The sequence below is a fragment of the Bos mutus genome, chromosome 14 (genome assembly GCF_027580195.1).
Source record: "Bos mutus isolate GX-2022 chromosome 14, NWIPB_WYAK_1.1, whole genome shotgun sequence".
NCBI lineage: Eukaryota > Metazoa > Chordata > Mammalia > Artiodactyla > Bovidae > Bos > Bos mutus.
In genome coordinates, this window is record NC_091630.1 from 79,650,608 (window position 1) to 79,672,730 (window position 22,123).

The window sequence follows — 22,123 nt, forward strand, 5'->3', positions numbered from 1 at the left end:
TAGACTAAAATTAGCTAAAGTAACTTTAAAAATAATAAAGGGAAGAAGCTTATCCTTACCAGATATTAAGACATGCATCAAGAACATACTAATAAAAACAGTGTTTTACTGGTGTAATAAAAGGCAAATTGACTAATGGAAGATAATAAATAGCCCTGAGACAGAAATGAGATCTAAATGTATAATGAAATAGGCACAACTAATTAATGGGAAAATGACACATTTTTTAGTAGATGGTTATGAACAAATACTGCTTCCTTTTAACATGACAAATGAATCCAGATCACTATCTAACCCCACAAAAAAATTGTAAATTCTAGAATGATTAGAGATATAAATGGGAAAACCAAAATTGCAAATTTAATGAGAATCCCCCCTCTTGTATTTAAAATCAATTAAAAAAATTGATATCTGGAACATAAATTTATCTGCTGTCAATCAACCCCCACCCCCCCAAAAAAAAAAACTAGATAAAAAATACAAGCCGGAAGGTTACAGAAAATAAAAGCATATACGTGACTGGATGATCAAAATCACTCCTAATCAGAGATCTGCACATTAAAACACAAAGTGATAGTACTGTGCACTTCTCTGACTAGCTAATTGCAACTTTTTCTAGTCCATATTATTTTTTCATCTTTTAGAATACAGAACTTTCTTTACTAAAATCTGTCATTAATAAACTGCATTTTAAGCAGAACTCAGAGTAAGGAGTAAGCTTTCTTAGACATTTATTATGAAATCATCCCATTTTCTAAATAAGTTCCCCCTTATGGAATAAAATTCTTAAAGTCTCAATAGAAATGCCTTGGTATAACCATTGGAAATGGTTACATGGGCTGTTAATCTATTCGTTGCTGCTGCTGCTAAGTCACTTCAGTCATGTCCGACTCTGTGGGACCCCACAGATGGCAGCCCACCAGGCTCCGCCATCCCTGGGATTCTCCAGGCAAGAACACTGGAATGGGTTGCCATTTCCTTCTCCAATGCATGAAAGGGAAAAGTGAAAGTGAAGTCACTCAGTTGTGTCCGACTCTTAGCGACCCCATGGACTTGCAGCCTACCAGGCTCCTCCATCCATGGGATTTTCCAGGCAAGAGTACTGGAGTGGGTGGCCGTTGCCTTCTCCAAATCTATTCATTATAGTGATGCAAAAAAAAAAAAAAAAAGACTGCTATTTGGATGCATTTTATGCAACAAGTTAAGGTTCAGTTTGGTGAATCACATCACATCTTCTTTATTTCCAGCAATGCATTAACTATCCTTGATCTGTATGTTTGTATTGTAAGGAAGAAATTAATCTATTAATCATGGATTAATTAAATTCAGCCTATTTGATTATTTAATTGATAATTCATTTATCCATTCTTTACTTTATTAATATTGAGATCCATTAATTGATTGAGGTTCATTCTTAAGCACTGGTTCACATTCTGGGAGTGCAGAATGTGCCTGCCCTCTATAAGCTTATAATCCAACATGAGTCAAGACTCGGCTCCACACTTATAAACTGTCACTCAAAACATGTTTCAAATTGCACCTTCTCATTTGAGCAATGAAAATATAAATTCCCATCTTGCATGGAGATTGTGAGAATTAACCCATACTGTGTATATACTGTGCTATTCCAAAACTAACTTTTTTTTTTTTACATGTCAACGACCTTCTTTCATCTGAAGGCAAAAAGGACAGAAAGAACTAATCTTCCCTTTTGCTTTGGTGAAGTTAAAAGGCTCTTATTCCATGGTGGAACTTGTAATTTTAGGCCTTTTTTGAAAGAGTATACATTTCACTCTGTCAAACTTTACCTGCAGTGTATATTCTTTAAGGGTCTTCTTTATGAGTAGCCCCCAAATAGTACAGGATTGTTCAACAAAAGAATTCTACTTTATTCAGCAATCTCACCTATTTTGTCACACACAGGCACATACACACTCAACTTGGCATTGCAAACTCCATAAATCTGAAAATTATTCTTAGCAATGTGTGTATACGAGGTGTGTAGCCTCTGTTGGGAAGAAGAACTCTAAGTATTTATTTGGCTGTCAACAGAGGGAAGGATGAATGTGAACATTGGCCAGTCTCCTGGTCTCCTTCAGAGGCCAATAGTCTTTTAGTGAATACCACAAAAGGAATGCATAGGTGATTAAACACCAGGCTTCACACACTTATGATCCTGAGCTCTTGTAGTGTGATTATTTTCCCAGAAGCCCCATAAAACAGTTGGAATCACCTCTTCCATTTCACAGGTGATATTTCCTCCAGTTGGATACAGTAACTCCTGTCCCCTCAGCCAAATGTTTGAATATCCAGATGACTGTAGGTGGAGAAGAAAGCCAAGTTGCCATTGAACTTACCACTTTCAATGGGGGGAACACCTTGGAAAGTTTCACTGTAGATTTCTTTTAGAGAGAGTAGGTAGAAGTTGGCCGATTAACAAAGGCAAGGGAAAGTTGCAAAGACTGAGGAAGATAAATCTGAAGTGTCTGGAAAGAGGACTAACAATTTAATTAGCAAAATGTTTATAAGGAGTGACAAAACTAAGTCAAAGATGCTGTGCCAATGGTGCTAGAACCCACCAAGCCACTCAGAGTGGTTTTCATGTATGTGAACAATCAGCTGACTCTTCCATGCACTTAGTTGGCTGGTTTTGGTTTTACATGCAGTTTTTCAGGTCTGTCCCATTTATAAATGTACAACAACATCTGTGAGCTATGCAACTGCAAAGAGAAATATGATTCTGAGGGCAATAAAAAGCTGAAATTCTCTTTGAGCACCGATTGATTTTAAAAGGTAACTCTAAGAATAGGTAATGTAAGAGTCCTAAAAAGTAATGTTTCTTTTAAAATTGTGTCAAAGTTTAGCACACTAATGTATGTAATGAGGATCATTTAAAATATATCTTGAAATGTTTTTGCTTTTTATACCATATAAATATCTGTGTAGCCCAATGACATCTTTTAGTTGCTTTAACTAGATTTTAAGTATAGAGAGTTGACCTTATCATACTAAGCACAATGACATTACCCATCCCTAGAGATGACACTGGAGTTTAATTTACCTGTTTCCTCAATTCTCTGGTGCCCAGTTCCTTTCTCTAGTTCAAATACAGTCAATATGAAGCTTCCAATATATGTCATGAAATATTAGTATGTTCTCATAAAATGCCTATTGTGCAGTACATCTTTTCAAGTTAGTAATACTGCCTTCCTTCTTACCATCTTTCCTTCTTTCCCCTTTCCCTTCATCCCTTCCTCCCCCAGGACTGAGCCCTGAAGCTTTCACCATTAAGATGGGCCAACAGCAAAAATGTCTTTGCACAGACTGCCCTCCTTACCCCAGTTCCAGATCTCCTTAGCTCTGAGTGTCCTCCCACCATGAGGCCCCACAGAACCTCAGTACATATTACACATTCTTCCAGCAAGATGAATCCACTGGCAAGCAGCCAAGAACACAGAGTCACACATGAGGCTCCCCGAGCTGGCTGGACTTTCTCCAATTGTGGTCATAGGTAGCTGCAGAGACAGGCAGAAACACAGGTCCTGGAGACTGGACCAAAGGCAGGGTGGGTTGGGCGGGTGGAACCACAGGCATACTGTACAGATGCCAACCAGTGACCTCTACTCAGACAGTGTCATAAGAAAAAAAAGAAGCATCACACAATGCAGAAGGATCCTTTGACCTCCCTGCCCTCATCTTCTCCCACAGACATACATAGCTAATTTTCCAGGAGCCTAAGATTCTTAATTAAACACTAGATAACAGCTACCACTTCTTGTGAAAGCCAGAAAATAATAAGCTATAGGCATCCTACACTCATTATTTTTCAGGTTTAGGAAACCCACGCAAGGTAGACGTGATTATTTCTGATTCAGAAATAGTACGTAACGCACCCCAGGACTGCATGCCAATAAGCCGCAGAATCAGCACCAAGATTCAGACTTCCCTGATGTTAATATTTGTGGTTTTCCTCCTTAAACACATCACTATTGACAGTAATGTTAATAGCAATAGAGCTTATTTCTGAATACTTAATATGTATTGGACATCATTTCAAGGGATTTCCACAAATTCTGTTTTCATGACAACAATCCTAATTGAATTAATTATTTCCTCCTCTATGACTTTTAAATAATTATTATTTTATTAAGCAGAGTGCTAAGACTAAGATACTTAAGCAACTTGCCCAAGTTCCTAGAAGTCGTAAGACCCAGATATGAAATCTGAAACCAGATACATGTGGTTCTGGACCCCCAACTCTTGACTCTTTTCTCTCCAATGTAGACACTCTTTACCACATCTGTGGGTCATCCTTAGGAATGACCTTTGACATATTTCCTAGCACCAGTTGAAAGCAGTGTCTCTTTCAAGGTTCAGACAATATTTAAGATGTAACAGGAACTTGAATTGTCAAATGAATAAGTATAGCTTTACTTTCAGAGAGCTATTATTAAGGTTTATCTCTGCAGAGAAAGACAAATATTCTATGGCATCACTTATATGCAGAATCTTAAAAAATGATACAAATGAACTTATTTATAAAACAGAAATAGACTCTCAAACATAGAGAACAAATTTATGGTTACCAAAGTGGGTAGTTAAGTGAGGAGTTTGGGATTAACAGACACACACTGCTATATATAAAAGAGGTAAGCAACAAGGACCCATGGTAGAGCACCGGGAACTATATTCAATATCTTGTATTAACCTACAACGGAAAGGATCCAAAAAATACATAAACACACATAAATGTATATGTGTATAACTGAATCACTTTGCTCTACACTTGAAATTAATACATTAGAAATTAACTATACTTCAATAAAAAATGAAAGTTTAAAAGATTTATCTCGGAAGCTCTATGAGGCTATAAACTTCTTATTTTGTTTCTCTCTGCACACCCTCAATGGAGAAGGCAATGGCACCCCACTCCAGTACTCTTGCCTGGAAAATCCCATGGACGGAGGAGCCTGGAAGGCTGCAGTCCATGGGGTTGCTGAGGGTCGGATACGACTGAGCGACTTCACTTTCACTTTTCACTTTAATGCATTGGAGAAGGACATGGCAACCCACTCCAGTGTTCTTGCCTGGAGAATCCCAGGGACCAGGGAGCCTGGTGGGCTGCCGTCTATGGGGTCACACAGAGTCAGACACGACTGAAGCGACTTAGCAGCAACAGCAGCGCACCCTCAAGGTGTCTGGATTTGTGTTAGCATATAGAAGCTTCTTATGGAAGAAAATGCTCAACTCTTAGGGATAACTTCCAACCATACTGAGAGGAAGGATGAACTAGAGGAGAGTCTCCACCTTGAATCATGACCGCAGCTTTCAGTTTAGTAGTAGCTAAAATGAGAGTTTAAAAGAACCACCGCTATGATCTAAACCTCCAATTCCACCCAGAATTGATGACTTCCTAGAAAAGGAGGAAGAGTCAGTATAGCACTTCTTGTGCTTTTCAGAGTCCTTGGAGTTAGGCCAAGCCAACAAAAGATGGATGGAGGACGCGTGCTATTTATAATGTGGTCCATGTGCAAGCCTCATTTCCTAGAAATGTATATTGAATCACTAGAAATTCTAAGACTTCAGGTGAAACTGTGAAACCAGTATAGCATAGACACATTCACATGTGCATACACATGTGTGCATGTACACATGTACACATGTGGGAGCCACATGTCCCATCAGAAAGATGAACTCTTTCTTCCCAGTTTCCCTCTTGTATCAACCACGAATTCCCTTTTTTATATTCTGATGCTTTGACATCTGGGGGCTTGCTGATGTTGGAAGAATTATTCCTTCCAGGAATTGCCAATTCCTAGAGGTAGTAAACAACTTGGCCATGAACATGACTTTGAAATGTGAACCAGTCAATCCAGAGCCATACCCCCAGCCACCTGCCTTGTTGGGCTCTCACAGCCACTACTATCTACCTGCCCTCATCATTCCAGGGCCAGGTACCAGACAACTAGGGAGAGCTTACACCTCAGTGTTCACTGAAATCATTCAAACTACCCAATCCTAAGTCTGATTGCCATTGTATGTTTCTTTTTATGGAACCACAAATTGAGAACTTTTGTCCAGTTTCCCTCTTTCCCCTAACCGCCAACCAACCCTGGTATTTCCCCAAGTGGCCATGGCATGCACCTTTCTGTGAGTATAATAAACTCTATCTTCAGTGACAGTTACCTCCTGATCTGTTGGCCTCATCAAACCTAAACCATAATTTAAAAATATATATATTAAAAATCTCTGAACATATTATTTATGACCTTAATTTCCTAACAAGAATGAAAGGGCTGGCATTGTTAAAAAAGGAGAAAGCTCCAAGATTTGCAACAATGTTAGCAAAGGCAGAGTAGGGCACTTACACTCTTACCGGGGCAATAAGATGCTGTAAGGAGACACAAGCCAGGGATTGCTCCCACAGAAGGAAGAGAAAGGTACAGTGATGGTGAAAGCTACCTTGCTGGTGTCCCCCTGAGTATGAAGGCTCATAAATTCAAGGTTATTGGCACTTTCTGCAGCATTTATAACTCCTTTACAGATTTAGGTTTGCAAGATTATAGGAAATAACCCCAAGTTTCTTGTTCTATTGCTTTGAGAACTAACTGGCTTAACTTTCTTCAGGATGAGAAGCAATACAAGTAAGGCTTCTAGGTAATTATGCCTTAACTATTAAAGATAATACTTTGCCAATTTAGAAAGCAATTTAACTGGTCACGTAATGCTAAGTACTTATAGCAAGGTTTAAAGAAAGAAGAAAACATAGGTACCAATTAAAAGGCTTCTGGACCAGTATGCAATTATTGTCATCTAACTGAAATGTTTCCAAGGGTCAATGGAAAACAGCCTTGATACTTTTTTTTGTTGGAATTAGAGGGTCATGGGGACTTTTGCTCTCTGAACAGGTAGAGCATCAAAAGGTGTAAACATTTGAGTGTGGTGATTAAACCATGGGCTCTAGCATCACCCAGACATGGAGTTGACTAGTGGCACTGCTACTTACTAGCTATGCAATTTGCGGTGATGGATTTAACCTTTCTCAACCTCAAGTTCCTTATCTATGAAATGAGGATAAAAACAGTACCCACGTGAATGCACTGTAATAAAAATTAAACAAGTTAACACACATGCTCAGCACATTGTCTGGCTCAGTCACTGGCCGCATAAATGTTGGCTTTCAGTAGATCCCACAGCCTGCTACAAGTGCCAGAGGAATGAGGACTTGTTGCATTATATATTTTCTTAATTATTTTCAAGGTACTTTCTTCTCATTCGAGGTTTTATTCTTTATAGGACTTTCTTATATTTCTTGTATTTCTGTTCTTGCATTTCTAAATATGCCTGTATTTCTGTTTCCTACTCAAGAGAAGTTTGACAAAAGAAGAATAAGGTACTATAATCCCATGTATGTCAAGAGGAGAATTCATAACTTCCCTACACATGTTTAAAGTCCTATAAAGTTCTTTTACAAAATGGAAGTAAATTTGTCTACCTGCTCAACTCCTTCTTAATGCTTCACTTTTGAACCTCAAGGTTTAATGTAATTTAATTTGTGCTGATTATTAATGAAATTCTAACATCATTCAGGTCATTGAAAGCCAGCTTATTAAATAGTTCTGTCTCACCCTCCACCTTTGGAACAGCACAAATCATTAAACGGAACAGTTTTTAAACAGACACGCACTGTGGTTTTCTTACATCTTTCTCCAAAGCCTTAGAAAATTACTATTAGTGTCATTCAAGTTGGGAAACTTAGTCATATTTTCTAAACCTTATGGATATGTCCCAGAATGAGAAAGGACGGAGAATAAGTCTTAAACAGCTGGGAGAGGTTTTGTGGATTTCATAGTGGCTGGGAACTACTAACAAGGAAATATTACACATGGCTTCTGGCAGGAACATATTATAAAATCCAGAGCCTTTTGTTATGGGCTGAGTAGAGTATTATTCATAATTGTTATTTGATTTGGTCTTCTTCCCATCTTCTCTTTAACAGAAGACTTTTCTGCCTTGAAATATTGCAACATTTAAAGGTGCCCCATGTCTCTGATTATACGCTATATAACCTGGCAAATGTTACTCAAAAAAAAAAAAAAAAGCCCATGAGTAAAATTTGCAGTAGCAGATGGCATTTTGACCAACTCACAGAGCCAGTTTTTTACTGAGGTAAGGATCCACCCTCTGTTGAGTAATGGCAGGAAATGCCCATCATTCCCAGAATATTTCATTCCTTCGAATGACCTTCATTAATCGCTCAAGCATCCCCAATAACTCCAGGAAACCATCCAAATTCATCTATGTCTGGCTGCTCCTTGTGTTGCCAGCTCCATCTCACACTGTTGCTCTGCCCTACAAACCTGAAACCCCAGTCATCTACAGTTTTCATGTTCGCAGCTCCTACAGGTGACAAGTAATCCCAAGCAGCTGATGACATGTAATAATAGGTAAATTTATCAGTGCACTAATTTTTGTGGCACATGCTTCAAGTGGGTGACCAGAAGGGAGTCATTGGCTGCTGAGTGAAACTAGCTGGTTGCCCAACATATGCCTTTCAACAGCACTTTGCCATTTTTTTCTGTTTATTCCTCTGTATACTCTGTATGGGGTATATCACTTACATAGTACCACAAAAGTGCTGTTCTACAAACAACCACAAACCTCAGTGGCCTACGACAATAAACATTTGTTTTGCTCCTGTGTCTGTGGGGTTCAGAGGGTGGGGTATGAGCATTGGTTGATTTCACCTGGGCTTGCGCATAAGCTTGTGTTCAAACATGGGTTTCCTGTTAGCACAGTCGCTGTTGTCAAGGCTCACATATAAATCTGGGATCAAAACGGGCTCTTGGTTGGTCTAGTTTGGCCTCAGCCAGATCAACCAAAGCAACTTGGTTATGCTCTACTTGCCCATCCTCCTCCTGCAGGCTAATCCACATATGTTCTCATAACAATGCAGAATTACAACAGTTATGCAAGAACAACCACACTAACAATTTCAAGCCTGTACTTGCATCATGAATGCTAGCACTCCATTGGCCAAAACAAGTCACATGGCCATGCCCAACATGAGAGGCACCAGTAAGTGCCTTGACAGTCAAGTGGTAAGGATATAGGAAAAGTGAAGCACAGAAGGCATTTTTGCAATCAATCTACCCCATGGGAGCAATGGGTTCCAGAGTGGTGTTTGAGAGGACCACCCTTCTTTTCCACTTGAATTCCTGGATAAAGTTATACAGTTTTTCACTTCCATGCTTATGCACTGATAGCCCTTTCCCCAAATCTTCACATTACTACTCAGCATCATGCCTGTCTGTAGGTACAGAGACAGGACAAATAAAACAGCCTCTGATTTTAGGAAGAATATAGCTTATTAGGGCAACTGACACTTACATACTACTAAGTTGAGTAATAATAATATAAATACAGCAACATAATGCTTAGTCCACAGTGAGAAGGTGTAGATTATGCATCCTATCCCTCTAACGTACCTTTGAGTTTACCTGCAGCTAGAGTGGACAGTTCTTGGGGTCTCACAAGTTCTGTCTCAGGTACCTATAGCTCTCTGCTTCTCTATCTGAGGGCTTTCTTCCACATCAGTGGAAGTCTGCACCAATGCACGTGGATTAAAACCCAGAAGCACTGCAAATTTAATGTTCCAAGATAAAATCTTCACCAATGAGGAGAGATCAATGGACAAACACCCCAGCTTCCCACCCCTCACTGGGATAATTCTGAGTCATGTTCTTCAGAGTTCCTCAGTGAAAGCCTGGCAGTGGACCCCAGAAATAGTCACTCATAAATGCACTCTTTGTTTTTCTACCCTTCCCATCTTGCTTTCTCCAGTCACTTATTGGGCATCTTGTGATCATCTCCCATATAAACTACTTGCCCCAAAGTCCTCATCACAGGCTCTACTTTTCAGTAGAACCCTAACTAAGACAGGAGGCAATAATGTTAGTTAGCTATAACTACTATGCAAAAGTAGAGAAATTCTCAAGGAGCACAGAAGAATGGAGGGTGCTGAACCCTTGCCATTTCTTTGTTTAGATTCTACATACTGTGCTACTCACCTGTGAGCTTCACATGCCCAAACAGGTAAAGCTATTTCCTGAGTGGTTCCTATGTGTGCTCAGTCATGTCTAATTCTTTTGTGACCCCATGGACTGTAGCCTTCGGGGTTCCTCTGTCCATGGGATTTCCCAGGCAAGAAACCTGGAGTGGGTTGCCATTTCCTTCTCCACTGTATCTTCCTGACCCAGGGATTGAACCTGTGTCTCCTGCATTGACAGGTGGTTTCTTTACCAGCAGTGCCACCTGGTAAGGCTGAGTGGTCCCTATAGTTATATCATTTGACAGGATTGGGCAAAGGAAGGAGGTACCAAAAAAAAAAAAAAAAACACAACCCCTTTGTGTAAGTAATAGTTTGAGTAATAGTGTTTGCAGTAAAATATGAGGTAGCTATAGATCAATGTCCAAAATTCTTTCAACAGGGATTAATTTCTTTAGATAAGCATTGCCCCATCTCCATGAGAGCTTTTTGCAAAATTCAGCTAGGGACAAAACAAGCAGTGGTACAGGAGGTGAAACCTGTAGCTCTGAAGACAGAAGGCCCTGCTCTTCATTAGCTCTGTGGCTTTTAACAAGCCAGTGTCTCAATCTCTTTATCTCCAAAATGGGATTAGTAACCTCTAGTCTACATGTTTATTATCAGTATTAAATAAAATGGCAACCATAAACCTCCAGGCACTATCCCTGACATATAATAGATACTCAGTGAGTTTTGTCCCTTATTAATTTGGAGTCAGACAAACATGAGCTTGAATTTCAATCCTACAACTAAATGGTTAGATGACTATAGGGCAATATAGCATAGTGATTAACAGCTCAAGCACAATATTGAAGCCAAGTGGATTTAGGTTTAACACTACCATGTGCAAATTCTGTGACCTCAAGCAAGTTCCTAAACCTTTCTGGACCTAGCTGTCCCATTTTTAAATGAGAATAATGACCTGCTGCAATTCAGCTATTCTAAAATATACTTTTAAAATAATACCTCTGATATCAAAACACATCTTACAATTAATGGCATATCATAGTATATTGGCAGCGTTTTACTGTATTAGTGATACATGAATACATGAAGAATGCCAACAGTGTGCAATTAATATTGTCTTAGATACACTGAATTATAGCTTTACCTAACATGAAAGGTTATGTACTTTAAATGAGATGGTAATTTAAAGGGTTAGTTTCTAATACATACTCAGTAAAATAAACTATTACATAGCTTAACTTAATACTCTTCATCAGTTTTAAGCTTCTCATTTATATGAATTCAAACAGTAACACCAATATTGTAAGGTCCAGGGGGAAGCTAATCTAGGAGGAATTAAATCATCTAACACAGGACCTGCAAGGACCTCACCTCATTTGGGTGAGGCCACCACCTCTACCATCAATATCACCCCCATCTTCATGGCCCAGTGCCCATGTTACTGTTACTACCGCTGGACTGACACTACTGGCAATGCTTCTATAATGATCTGATCTTGACGGACTCATGCCTTTGACAGCAAGACTCTCATTGGCTGACTTGGGTCATAGCTTGCTTCCTGATTGTGCTGAAGGATTGCTCATGTGAGCCAGCTGAGGGAAACAGATCATGAGAACCACTTCTGTGCCAGACCATATACATGATGATATAGGATCAATCTCCACCAGGGATATTTTTTGGAAAGGAGTTGGATAATGAACAATTAAAACACTAAAAGCAGCAACAGTCATATAAATTTCCACTAGATCCCTTCTTCTAAAATATGCCCTAAAATTAGGCCATTGATTTCATTTTCTCCTGAATGCTGGAAAGCTTTTTAAAAAGTAAGGAAAGATGTGTAAAGCATAGTGAAGCACCAATATGTCTTCTACAAACACAAAAGCCTGTCTCTGAAAAATGTACAGAAGGCCTGTATTTTAGGAGTTTAGGGTGCTGGGAGCTACAAAGTTGAGATTAGGAGGAAAATAGGAGGTATCAATTTTTATTTCCCAAACTTCCATAAGTCTTTCAATAGAAGACAGTACTTGGGAAAGGACTTGTTTGAGACTTTAAAATCATGGTTTTCTGTCTACTGAAGCCTTTCCATGCATAGAGAAGAGGAAATAGCATTCTGTAGTGATAAGAATATCGACTAGAAAACAAACACTTGACTTTAAATCCTAACTCAGCTTTATGGAGTATTACTCAGCCATTAAAAAGAATACATTTGAATCAGTTCTAATGAGATGGATGAAACTGGAACCTGTTATACAGAGTGAAGTAAGCCAGAAAGAAAAACACCAATACAGTATACTAACGCATATGTATGGAATTTAGAAAGATGGTAACAATAACCCTGTGTACAAGACAGCAAAAGAGACACTGATGTATAGATCAGTTTTATGGACTCTGTGGGAGGGGGAGAGGGTGGGGAGATTTGGGAGAACGGCATTGAAACATGTATAATATCATGTATGAAATGAGTCGCCAGTCCAGGTTCGATGCACGATACTGGATGCTTGGGGCTGGTGCACTGGGACGACCCAAAGGGAGGGTATGGGGAGGGAGGAGGGAGGGGGTTCAGGATGGGGAACACAGGTATACCTGTGGTGGATTCATTTCGATATTTGGCAAAACTAATACAATATTGTAAAGTTTAAAAATAAAATAAAATTAAAAAAAAAAAGGCAGAGGAACCAGAGATCAAATTGCCAACAGCTGTTGGATCATAGAAAAAGCAAGAGAATTACAGAAAAACACCCACTTCTTCTTCATTAACTATGCTAAACCTTTGACTGTATGGATCACAACAAACTACGGAAATTTCTTCAAGGGATGGAAATACCAGACCACCTTACTTGTCTCCTGAGAAACTTGTGTGGAGGTCAAAAGAACTGAACATGGAACAATGGACTGGTTCCAAATTGGGAAAAGAGTACGTCAAGGCTGCATATAATAACCCTGCTTATTTAAGTTCTATTCAGAGTACATCATGAGAAATGCCTGGCTGGATGGACCACAAGCTAGAATTAAGATTTCCAGGAGAAATAAGAAATATTAACAACCTCAGATATACAAATGATACCATTTGGCATCTAATGACAGAAAGTGAAAAGAAGCTAAAGAGCTTCTTGATGAAAGTGAAAGAAGAGAGTGAAAAAGTTGGCTTAAAACTCATTCAAAAACCCAAGATTATGGCATCTGGTCCCATCACTGCATGGTAATAGATAGGGAAAAAGTAAAAATAGTGACAGACTTTACTTTCTTGGGCTCCAAAATCACTGCAGATGGTGACTGTAGCCATGAAATTAAAAGATGCTTGCTCCTTGGAAGAAAAGCTATGACCAACCTAGACAGCATATTAAAAAGCAGAGACATTATTTTGCCAACAAAGGTCCATCTAGTCAAAGCTATGATTTTTCCAATAGTCAGGTACGGATGTGAGAGTTGGACCATAAAGAAAGCTGAGCACCAAACAATTGATTCTTTTGAATTGTGGTGCTAGAGAATACTCTTGAGAGTCCCTTGGACAGCAAAGAAATCAAATAAGTCAGTCTTAAAAGAAATCAACCCTGACTATTCATTGGAAGGGCTGATGCTGAAGCTCCAATACTTTGGCCACCTGATGCGAAGAACGGACTCATTGAAAAAGGCCCTAATGCTGGGAAAGATTGAGGGCAAGAAGAGAAATGGGCAACAGAGGGTGAGATGGGTTAGATAGCATCACCACTCAATGGACATGAATTTGAGCAAACTCTGGGAGATGGTGAAGAACTGGGAAGCCTGGTGTGCTATAGTCCGTGAGGTTGCAAACAGTTGGATATGACTCAGTGACTGAAAAACAACAGCTATAGGAACATGGGCTAGACTTCTGTTCCTCTGATTCCTGATATGGTTAAGAGATGATACTAGTCACTTTGCAAGGATTTGACAGGATTGGTAAGAAAGCATTTTAAGTACCTAATGCATATAGTATGCCAACATTTCTTCCATGGACTGTAAATTGTGTAATTATATTTTCATTTTACACGTTTTGTATTTTTTAGTGACTGCTGGGATGCTAGAAAATTAGGCACTTTCCTAACAAATCTGAAGGACATTTTGAATCTCTTTCCCCCTTTTTTTTGACTTTAACTCTTCTTTCTTACTTTTTCACTTACTTCTTACTTTTGATAAACTTGTGGTACCTTACTATATTTTAAGGATGATGTCTTAAAACATCTCTACAATAGTCAATGCCTTATCATCACTATGACAGATCCAGAAATTTTCATATACATAATTAACCACTTAGAAAGGGGAAGTTGGATTGAGTGCTCTTGGTAGAACTATCTTTCTGTTGGGCACTGATTTAATCCACTGTTTTGAAGTTTTTGGAAACTGTACTGATATGATAATGTGGATTACCACACAATTACACTCAGAGACTGCAGCCAGTAATCTTGGTTGGGGATCCTTACTCTTTCTTCATGAATATCTAAGAGGACAAACTTTAGGAAACCCAAGAGAGATGTTCTTTCCTCCATCAGTGGAGCTTCACAGAGCGTTCCTCTCTTCTCTGATAAACTCCCATTCTGGGGTCTAATCTCCCGTCCTCAGAGGGCTTTGCAGGCTAGGCAACTGACTAGAGACTCTCAGCTTCCCTAGCAAGGGACTCTGTTTCAAATCTATCTTACTTCTGTTCTCTCTGTGCTCCTGTTTATTCATCCCACTGAATATGTAATTTTATTGTAAGCCAAATGTAAAATGTTTATAAATGAAATGTAAATAACCAGAATCTAAAAGACTTCATAGTTATTATTCCTGGTGTCATAAACTGTCCAGTCACTTCACAGGGTGCTGTTTTTCCCTGAGGAAAAAGAACAATCACAGATATGAATATAAAGTTGAGGAAAAAAATAACTTTAAATAACTTTTAGGTAAAGTTACAAATCAACTTTAAATATTAAATATATTTAATATGTGGGAATAATCATATATTCTCTGGCCCTTGATTAATCTTACATCTGAGAAAACAACAAGTTTTCTAAATAATTCTCACTCATTTAAAAAAAAAAAAGCAAAAAGAGTAGTAAAATAGAAAGGGAGTCAGTGCCCTAGTTTCCAGGCACTTCACACATGTTGTCTCATTTAAACTCTAAAGCAAGGTCCCCAAAGATGACATTTTTACAGATTGAGTAAATAGAGGCTCAGAGAGGTTAAGTGACATGTCCATGGTCACACAGTTGGTGAGTGGAAAGCTGAGCATTAAGCTCAGTTTGGAGAAGGCAATGGCAATCCACTCTAGTACTCTTGCCTGCAAAATCCCATGGACGGAGGAGCCTGGTGGGCTACAGTCCATGGGGTCGCGAGGAGTCGGACGCGACTGAATGACTTCACTTTCACTTTTCACTTTCATGCACTGGAGAGGGAAATGGCAACCCACTCCAGTACTCTTGCCTGGAGAATCCCAGGGATGGAGCCTGGTGGGCCACTATCTATGGGGTCGTGCAGAGTCAGATATGACTGAAGCGACTTGGCAGCAGCAGTAGCAGCAGCAAGCTCAGTTTAGTCTCGCCTCAAAGTCCAAACTCCTCCCCTAGGACAGATTACTAAATAGTTTAATAAGCACCACATGAAATGCTGAGAGAGGCTCTAGATTTTCCCAAATCCCACGGCAAAGAAGAAAATAAATGAAAAGAAAAAAATGCAGACTTCCAGGCATCCCCTGCAAGCAGGAAATCATACTTTCCCATGAGCTGGGCTTGCCAAACAGCATTTGCAGGGGGCCTGCCTGCCAGGGCCTATTTGGGTTGTGTGTCCTCCAGGGCCCTCCCATCCCTCGTAAAGGCGTGATTCACTAAGGGTCCAGTCTTCAGCCCCTTTATGTACCATAGTTGGAATTCAGAATCACGGGAGGCATTTCTCAAACAAGAGGCTGCCAGAAGCTTCCAGCCCATGCATCTCTGATTTTGTCTCTGTGACTTTTTGCTGAGGTATTTCAATGGAACATAACCCTGGCCAGGCACATTGGTGAGTTATGTGCAGAACATCCTGCCCAGCACCACGGGTGAGTGCTTATGTGTATGCACAGCATTCACATTTCCAGCAACGCTCAGGAGCAGTTCAGTACCCATAAGGGTTCCTTGTAATGCTGAGGCTGTTGCAGGGGAGAGGCAAGAGGTGTGTCTCTCTCCAGCCCAGGCACTTTATATATGTTCCTTTGAAGCCTTGGAAACTGGAAAATGAATCACCTTTATGACTTGGGTTACTTGTGCCAGAGTGAGAGCCTTCCTGAAAGAGGCTTTTCTCACCCAGAGACGGCACCTATGCCCCCACCCCTCCACACATATATCCGCAGTCCCCCTGCAGATGGAGAAGCAAGGAAACAGGTCCCTAGCTTTGGAAACCTACCTTCTGAGTCAACTCCTCTTGATTCAGTTTATCTTTAGCAGCTTCTGAAGAGGGTGTTTTGACTAAGGGTCTCCAACAGCTCTGCTGGATTTTGAACCCCTGATAATGTAACAACCTCCACCAATGATCCCTCTTACAGTGGGAAAGGACCACTTGAATCAAGCATCCACCATACATACACCAGGCACTTGATTTAATTCCCACGACCCTTTGAGATAATAGCATAAGTATCTTTAGGCATAAGAAATCACAGTGGCTGAGGGGGTCAAAACTGAAGTTAAGAATGGTCCCAAGGCATTTTCATTCACAATCCAGTATTCTTCCTGCTACAGCACACTAAGTTGACTCATTCACTTCCACACACTCAATCACTGTTTTATAAACTCATTCAATAAACATCATTTGAGTGTCCATTATACGCTACATATGGTGTGAAGCACCAAGATGCGGCAGTGAGCAAGACAGAGCAAGTTCTCACTGAGGATATGAAGTACTTGGGAGAGAAATATGGGGAACAAAGAAATAGAATTGTGTTGTGCAGAAACAGTGCAATTAAATGTGTGTAAACATACAGCAAGGACACACACTAGTCTTGGGGAGATGAGTGGAGTCAAAGAACAATTCTCTGAATAAATGATGCCTGAAAGATACCAAGCAAAGATGAGCAGTGTGGGCAAAGAATGAAAGAGAAAAAGCTTCTACAGAGTTCCCCAGGCCTAAAGGGGTTTGTACTGTTCAAGAAATTAGAAGAAATTAACTTGGTGGGAGTGTCTCCTGATTGCTACAAGTCACAACTTTCCTGATAAATGTTAGCCAATAGTCTCCTCATCTAATGAGAAAAATGAAGATAGGGGTTCAGCCCAGAAGTCACTTCCCTCAAGAAGAATGTCCCTTTGTCAAGAGAGGCTTCTGTATAAATAGCACCCAAGACCAGGGAAAAGAGTAACTTCAGGCTCAATAAGCATATGACAATTCTCATTAAGTTACTAGGAAGGAAATGAGTATAAAGGTAAGCTCCTGACCCCCCACACCCATCCCATTTATCAGTGGTGCCCAACCTTGCTGGCACCAGGGACCTGTGTCATGGCATGAATGGGATGGGGTGGCCTGGTTGCCTACAGGGCACGGACAGGTACTGATCTGAAGCTCAGGGGTTGGGGACCCCTGGAATCTGTCACCAGCGTCTTCAGCCACTACATAGTTTTTGTCCTTAACTCCAGAATGGATGGCATTTAAAAGTCATTCTTCTATGTGCTGAGTATCAGGCATCCTAATGGATATGCCCTCCTTACCCCAAAACCTGAAGTTAACTGTTTTCAGTGAATCCTTCTCTAGTCCTCTACTATGAAGTTATCTTCATCCTGTCTTTCCTGGATCCCAGGAAAAGATAATGCATCTGCCTTCACTTCTATTAATCCAAAACTCTATGCTAGAGGAGAACTGGTAGGAAGAAAATGAACATTTATTGGGCACCTACTATGTGACAACCACCTTTTAATTTCACCCCATATGGCAGGTGTAATAATCCCATTTTCAGATGAGAAAAATAAGGGCTTGAAAAGTACATGATTTGCTTATAATTACACAATAAAAGCAAGAGCAAAGACTTGAACCCATTTTGTTCTGAAGCTCACATGTGGCTTTAGGGCTCAGGATGTTTAAAGGCAATGACTATGAGTAACTGCCCAGCCTTGAAGTCTAGCTGCACGCGGAACTCACTATCCTTCCTAGAAATCTATCTTTAGGTAAATTATTAGCACCAGATCTGAAACCCAAGTATGTAAACGGGATCCAGTAATATTTTAGTGAACGATCCAGATAGAATGAACATATATAATGAAAATGTGGTTGGAAAATTTGACTTTCAAGGCAATGAGAAATCTTAGGAGAAAGCATTTTATTTTCAACTATACAATACTCCAATAGATAACTCCATTTATAATTACTTTTAAAAGAGACCCACATGAGCATCACATGACAAAATTCCCTGGGGAGAGATTAATATATCTCCTTTGTATGCATACACTGTCATGGTGAATTAAAAGACAGTAGGTCTCAGACTTGATCAAGCTTGGCTTCTAATTCTGCCTATGCTATTTCCCAGATGAGTCATATGAACACATTGCTGAACTTTCCTGAGCTTCTGTTTGCTCTTTTATACATTGGTGATAAAAATAGCAAAATGAGGAGTTACTTTTTAAAAAAGTAGCACATAGTAGGCTAGTAGGTATTCAACAAATGCTCATCTTGTCTTTCCCCTTCCAATAAACTCATCATGTATTTAATAGTCTATATTGACTTATGGTTTTACTGTGATAATACCCATAATTATAATAATACCTCCCATACCATGGTAGCATTTGTAAAGTGTTTTCAAGTTTGCTATCTTATTCAATCATGACCTAGATATTGATAGCATTGCTTTAACCAAATTTTACAAATGAGGGAATCAAGTCTGGAATGGCAACATGACTTGAGTAGGGTCAAGAACAAGAGCTCTGGGACCCCACTGCTCATGGGAATACTAGGCCTTGCTCTATAACCTCAGGCAAATTACGTAATCACTCTGTGACTCAGTTTACTCATCTTTAAAACTGAGAATAATAATGGTACTTATTTAACAATGTTGGGAGAATAAGTTAATATAGTTATGTACATGCTTAGAACAATAAGTATTCAATTAATGTTATATATTATTTTTTGTTGCAAAAGAAGTTACCCCTTGAGTGTTTGAGAGAATGAAATAAGGCAATAAATAAATCCATACATATAAAGTATTTGCACTCATTTCTGACATACAGTAAGGGTTCAGCAAGTATTACCTGCTATTATCGTCCCATGTGACTCAAAAGGTAAGTGGAAAAAAATGGTTTTTGAATGAGTGTCCTTGGAAGTCAAAGCTACGATGGGTCAGGAGGGAAAGGCTTGAGGAAACAGCAGTGGGAGCCCTGTTATGTGCCAAGCAAAGTACAAACATCTTTTTAGCCTTGCTTACCCACTCCAGTGTTCTTGCCTGGAGAATCCCGGGGACGGAGGAGCCTGGTGGGTTTCCATCTATGGGGTCGCACAGAGTCGGACACGACTGAAGTGACTTAGCAGCAGCAGCGCTCTATTGTCCCAACAATCTTATAAGACATAGAGTCATAACAGAGATTTTGGAAGTTCTGATACATTTTCCCTACAGTTTCTAATCCTCACACAGGAAAAAGATAGGTTGTTTTATTAACTTCCTGTAATAAAGATGTGTCCAGGGAGGCTGATGAATTACTGCCCCACCTGCCTCTCTTACTCAATGCTCTGCATTAACAGTCTGGTTCCCACCATCTGCCAGGTCTCCATCCCCACTCGCTACAACCACGACAGAAAAACGCAAGCTTCTTTTCTATGTAAATCAAGCTTTGACTCCCTGACTCCAGTGCATCTGGGAGACAAACCTCCTGCTCTTTCTAGGAGCCCTCACTCAGGGTGAACTCCAATCAGAAGCTGGAAACTGGGCCAGGTGGGAGCCTTGGAGTAAAAGGTGTTTTTGTCAGAGGGAATCCATTGAAGCCAGGATTTTGTTGCTTTTGACAGGGAGACTAATTAGCCTTTAACTCTTTAACCACAACGTCCTCTTGAAGTATGGAGAGGAAATTAACCACCGGCGCTCAGAGCCACATGGAAGAAATTAAAGCAATGTCCGCCTTCACTAATCTTCTTTCAAGGCAAAATAGTAAATATGCATTATATTTAACAATTGTGTTTCCCTGGAGCTAAGCATGGGTTTCAGTGAAAATAAATGCTCTGTAATGTGTCTCGGAATGCTACCCTGGAATTGCAAATAGAGTCTTTTGCCCTCAACCCCAGCAGAATGAACTGTATAATGACAAGGACCAGGATCAATAAATAGGGCCTGATTTGTTATCCAGGATTTATAATTCATCATTGCTTGCAAAACGGAAGCTTGATTAGGTGTGAAGATCACTTTCCTAGTTTGGCTCTTTTCCAGTCTTCAGTGCTGGCTTAGACAGAGGCCAGGGTTGTATAAGGCTCAGAAGAAATGGCATTGTCCTGGTGGTATCAGGGACCTATTGCACATTCCATGTTTGTATCATGGCAACCTTCATTTAGTTCATCATGTGTGTTTGTAATATATGTTCATCATAGTTTATTCATATACATCCATGGTACATAATTTATTCTTTTATATATAGTTTATTCATATTGGTAAATATATATTTGTCTAGGTAAACATGTATGTTTATATGAACATATGTTTATATCTGGTGTGTGTATGTGTATATATGTATATATATTCCTGGATGTGGGAAAGAGTTGTAGAAGTTAGTTTATTTATAGCCTCATGAAGTCACTGGTGAAGTCATTGTTTGCTAGAGCAAAATGGGGACTCAGAGATACTCAGAGCTGAGGGGTTTTTCAAATGCAGTCCCCAAAGGCCTGGAGTTCTGTAAAGGAGCTACAGAAAGATATGCATTTAGATGCATTTGTATCTAAATTTGAAGCCTAGTCGTGGCACTCACTAACTTCATAACCCAGAGCAAGCTTTCTGCCTCTGTATAATGGGCATGATAACAATTTTGTTATAGGGATGTCATGAGTCTTCCATGAGTTGATGCATGTAAAGTATGTACCACAGAGTTGGAATATGATAAGTGATCAATGAATATTAGTTCTTACTATGTACCTACAACTCTGTTTCTCTATGACCATGATTAAATATCAGTATTCCTGGAAGATTATGCTTGAAATAAACTTCTCATTTTCTAAGAGATTTTTAAAAACTTACTAATCCTGTTTAATATACTGTAGTATATATGTAAGGAAGATTAAGCTCAGAAAGTGGAGGTGACACTGTCAAGGTCATTGAAAGACTGTGGTCTGTTGTTAAGAGGAAGATTCCAGGAAAGATTTGGGCTTGTTGGTTTAACCAAAGCTCACTGGGACTGGTTAAGAGGTTATCGAATAAAGGAGACTCGAATTTAGTCTGTATACTGACACTAGCCTCCCCAGTCTCCACTCAGGTATGAAAGCGTGCAAGCACACACACACACACACACACACTCCCAAAAAATAACATGCATACACATGAACAAACATGTACACATATACTCACTGATTCACATGCAGACACACATGTGATCTGGGTGCAGACCCTTGTGTTGGTTGGTCAGTTGTGTCCGACTCTTTGCAACCCCATGGACTATATAGCTGCCAGGCTCCTCTGTCCTTGGAATTTTCCAGGCAAGAATACTGGAGTGCGTTAAAATTTTCTTCTCCAGGGAAATTTCCCAACTGGGGATGGAACACGGGTGTCCTGCTTCATAGGCAGAGTCTTTACCATCGGAGCCATCAGGGAAGCCCTTGGTAAGCTGTTTATTTTCCCCTTCTGCCTTGTATTCTGTAAACTTTCAGGCATATCACTCATCAGATTGATCTTGTCATGCATGGTGGGACAACTCTACCAAACCAATCAGTGTGCCTAGCATGCCCACCTCCCTGATTCTCCCTACTACAATAAGCTGTTTACAAGTATTATTTCCTTTAATTCTGGTCAGGTAGAGAGTGGCCACATATGATTTTTCTATAGGCACGGAATCTCAAATTCATAAAAGTTAAACAAACTGCCCAAATCCATGGGGTCGCAGAGTCGGATATGACTGAGTGACTAAGCACAACACAGCACATGCTAAGATTTAA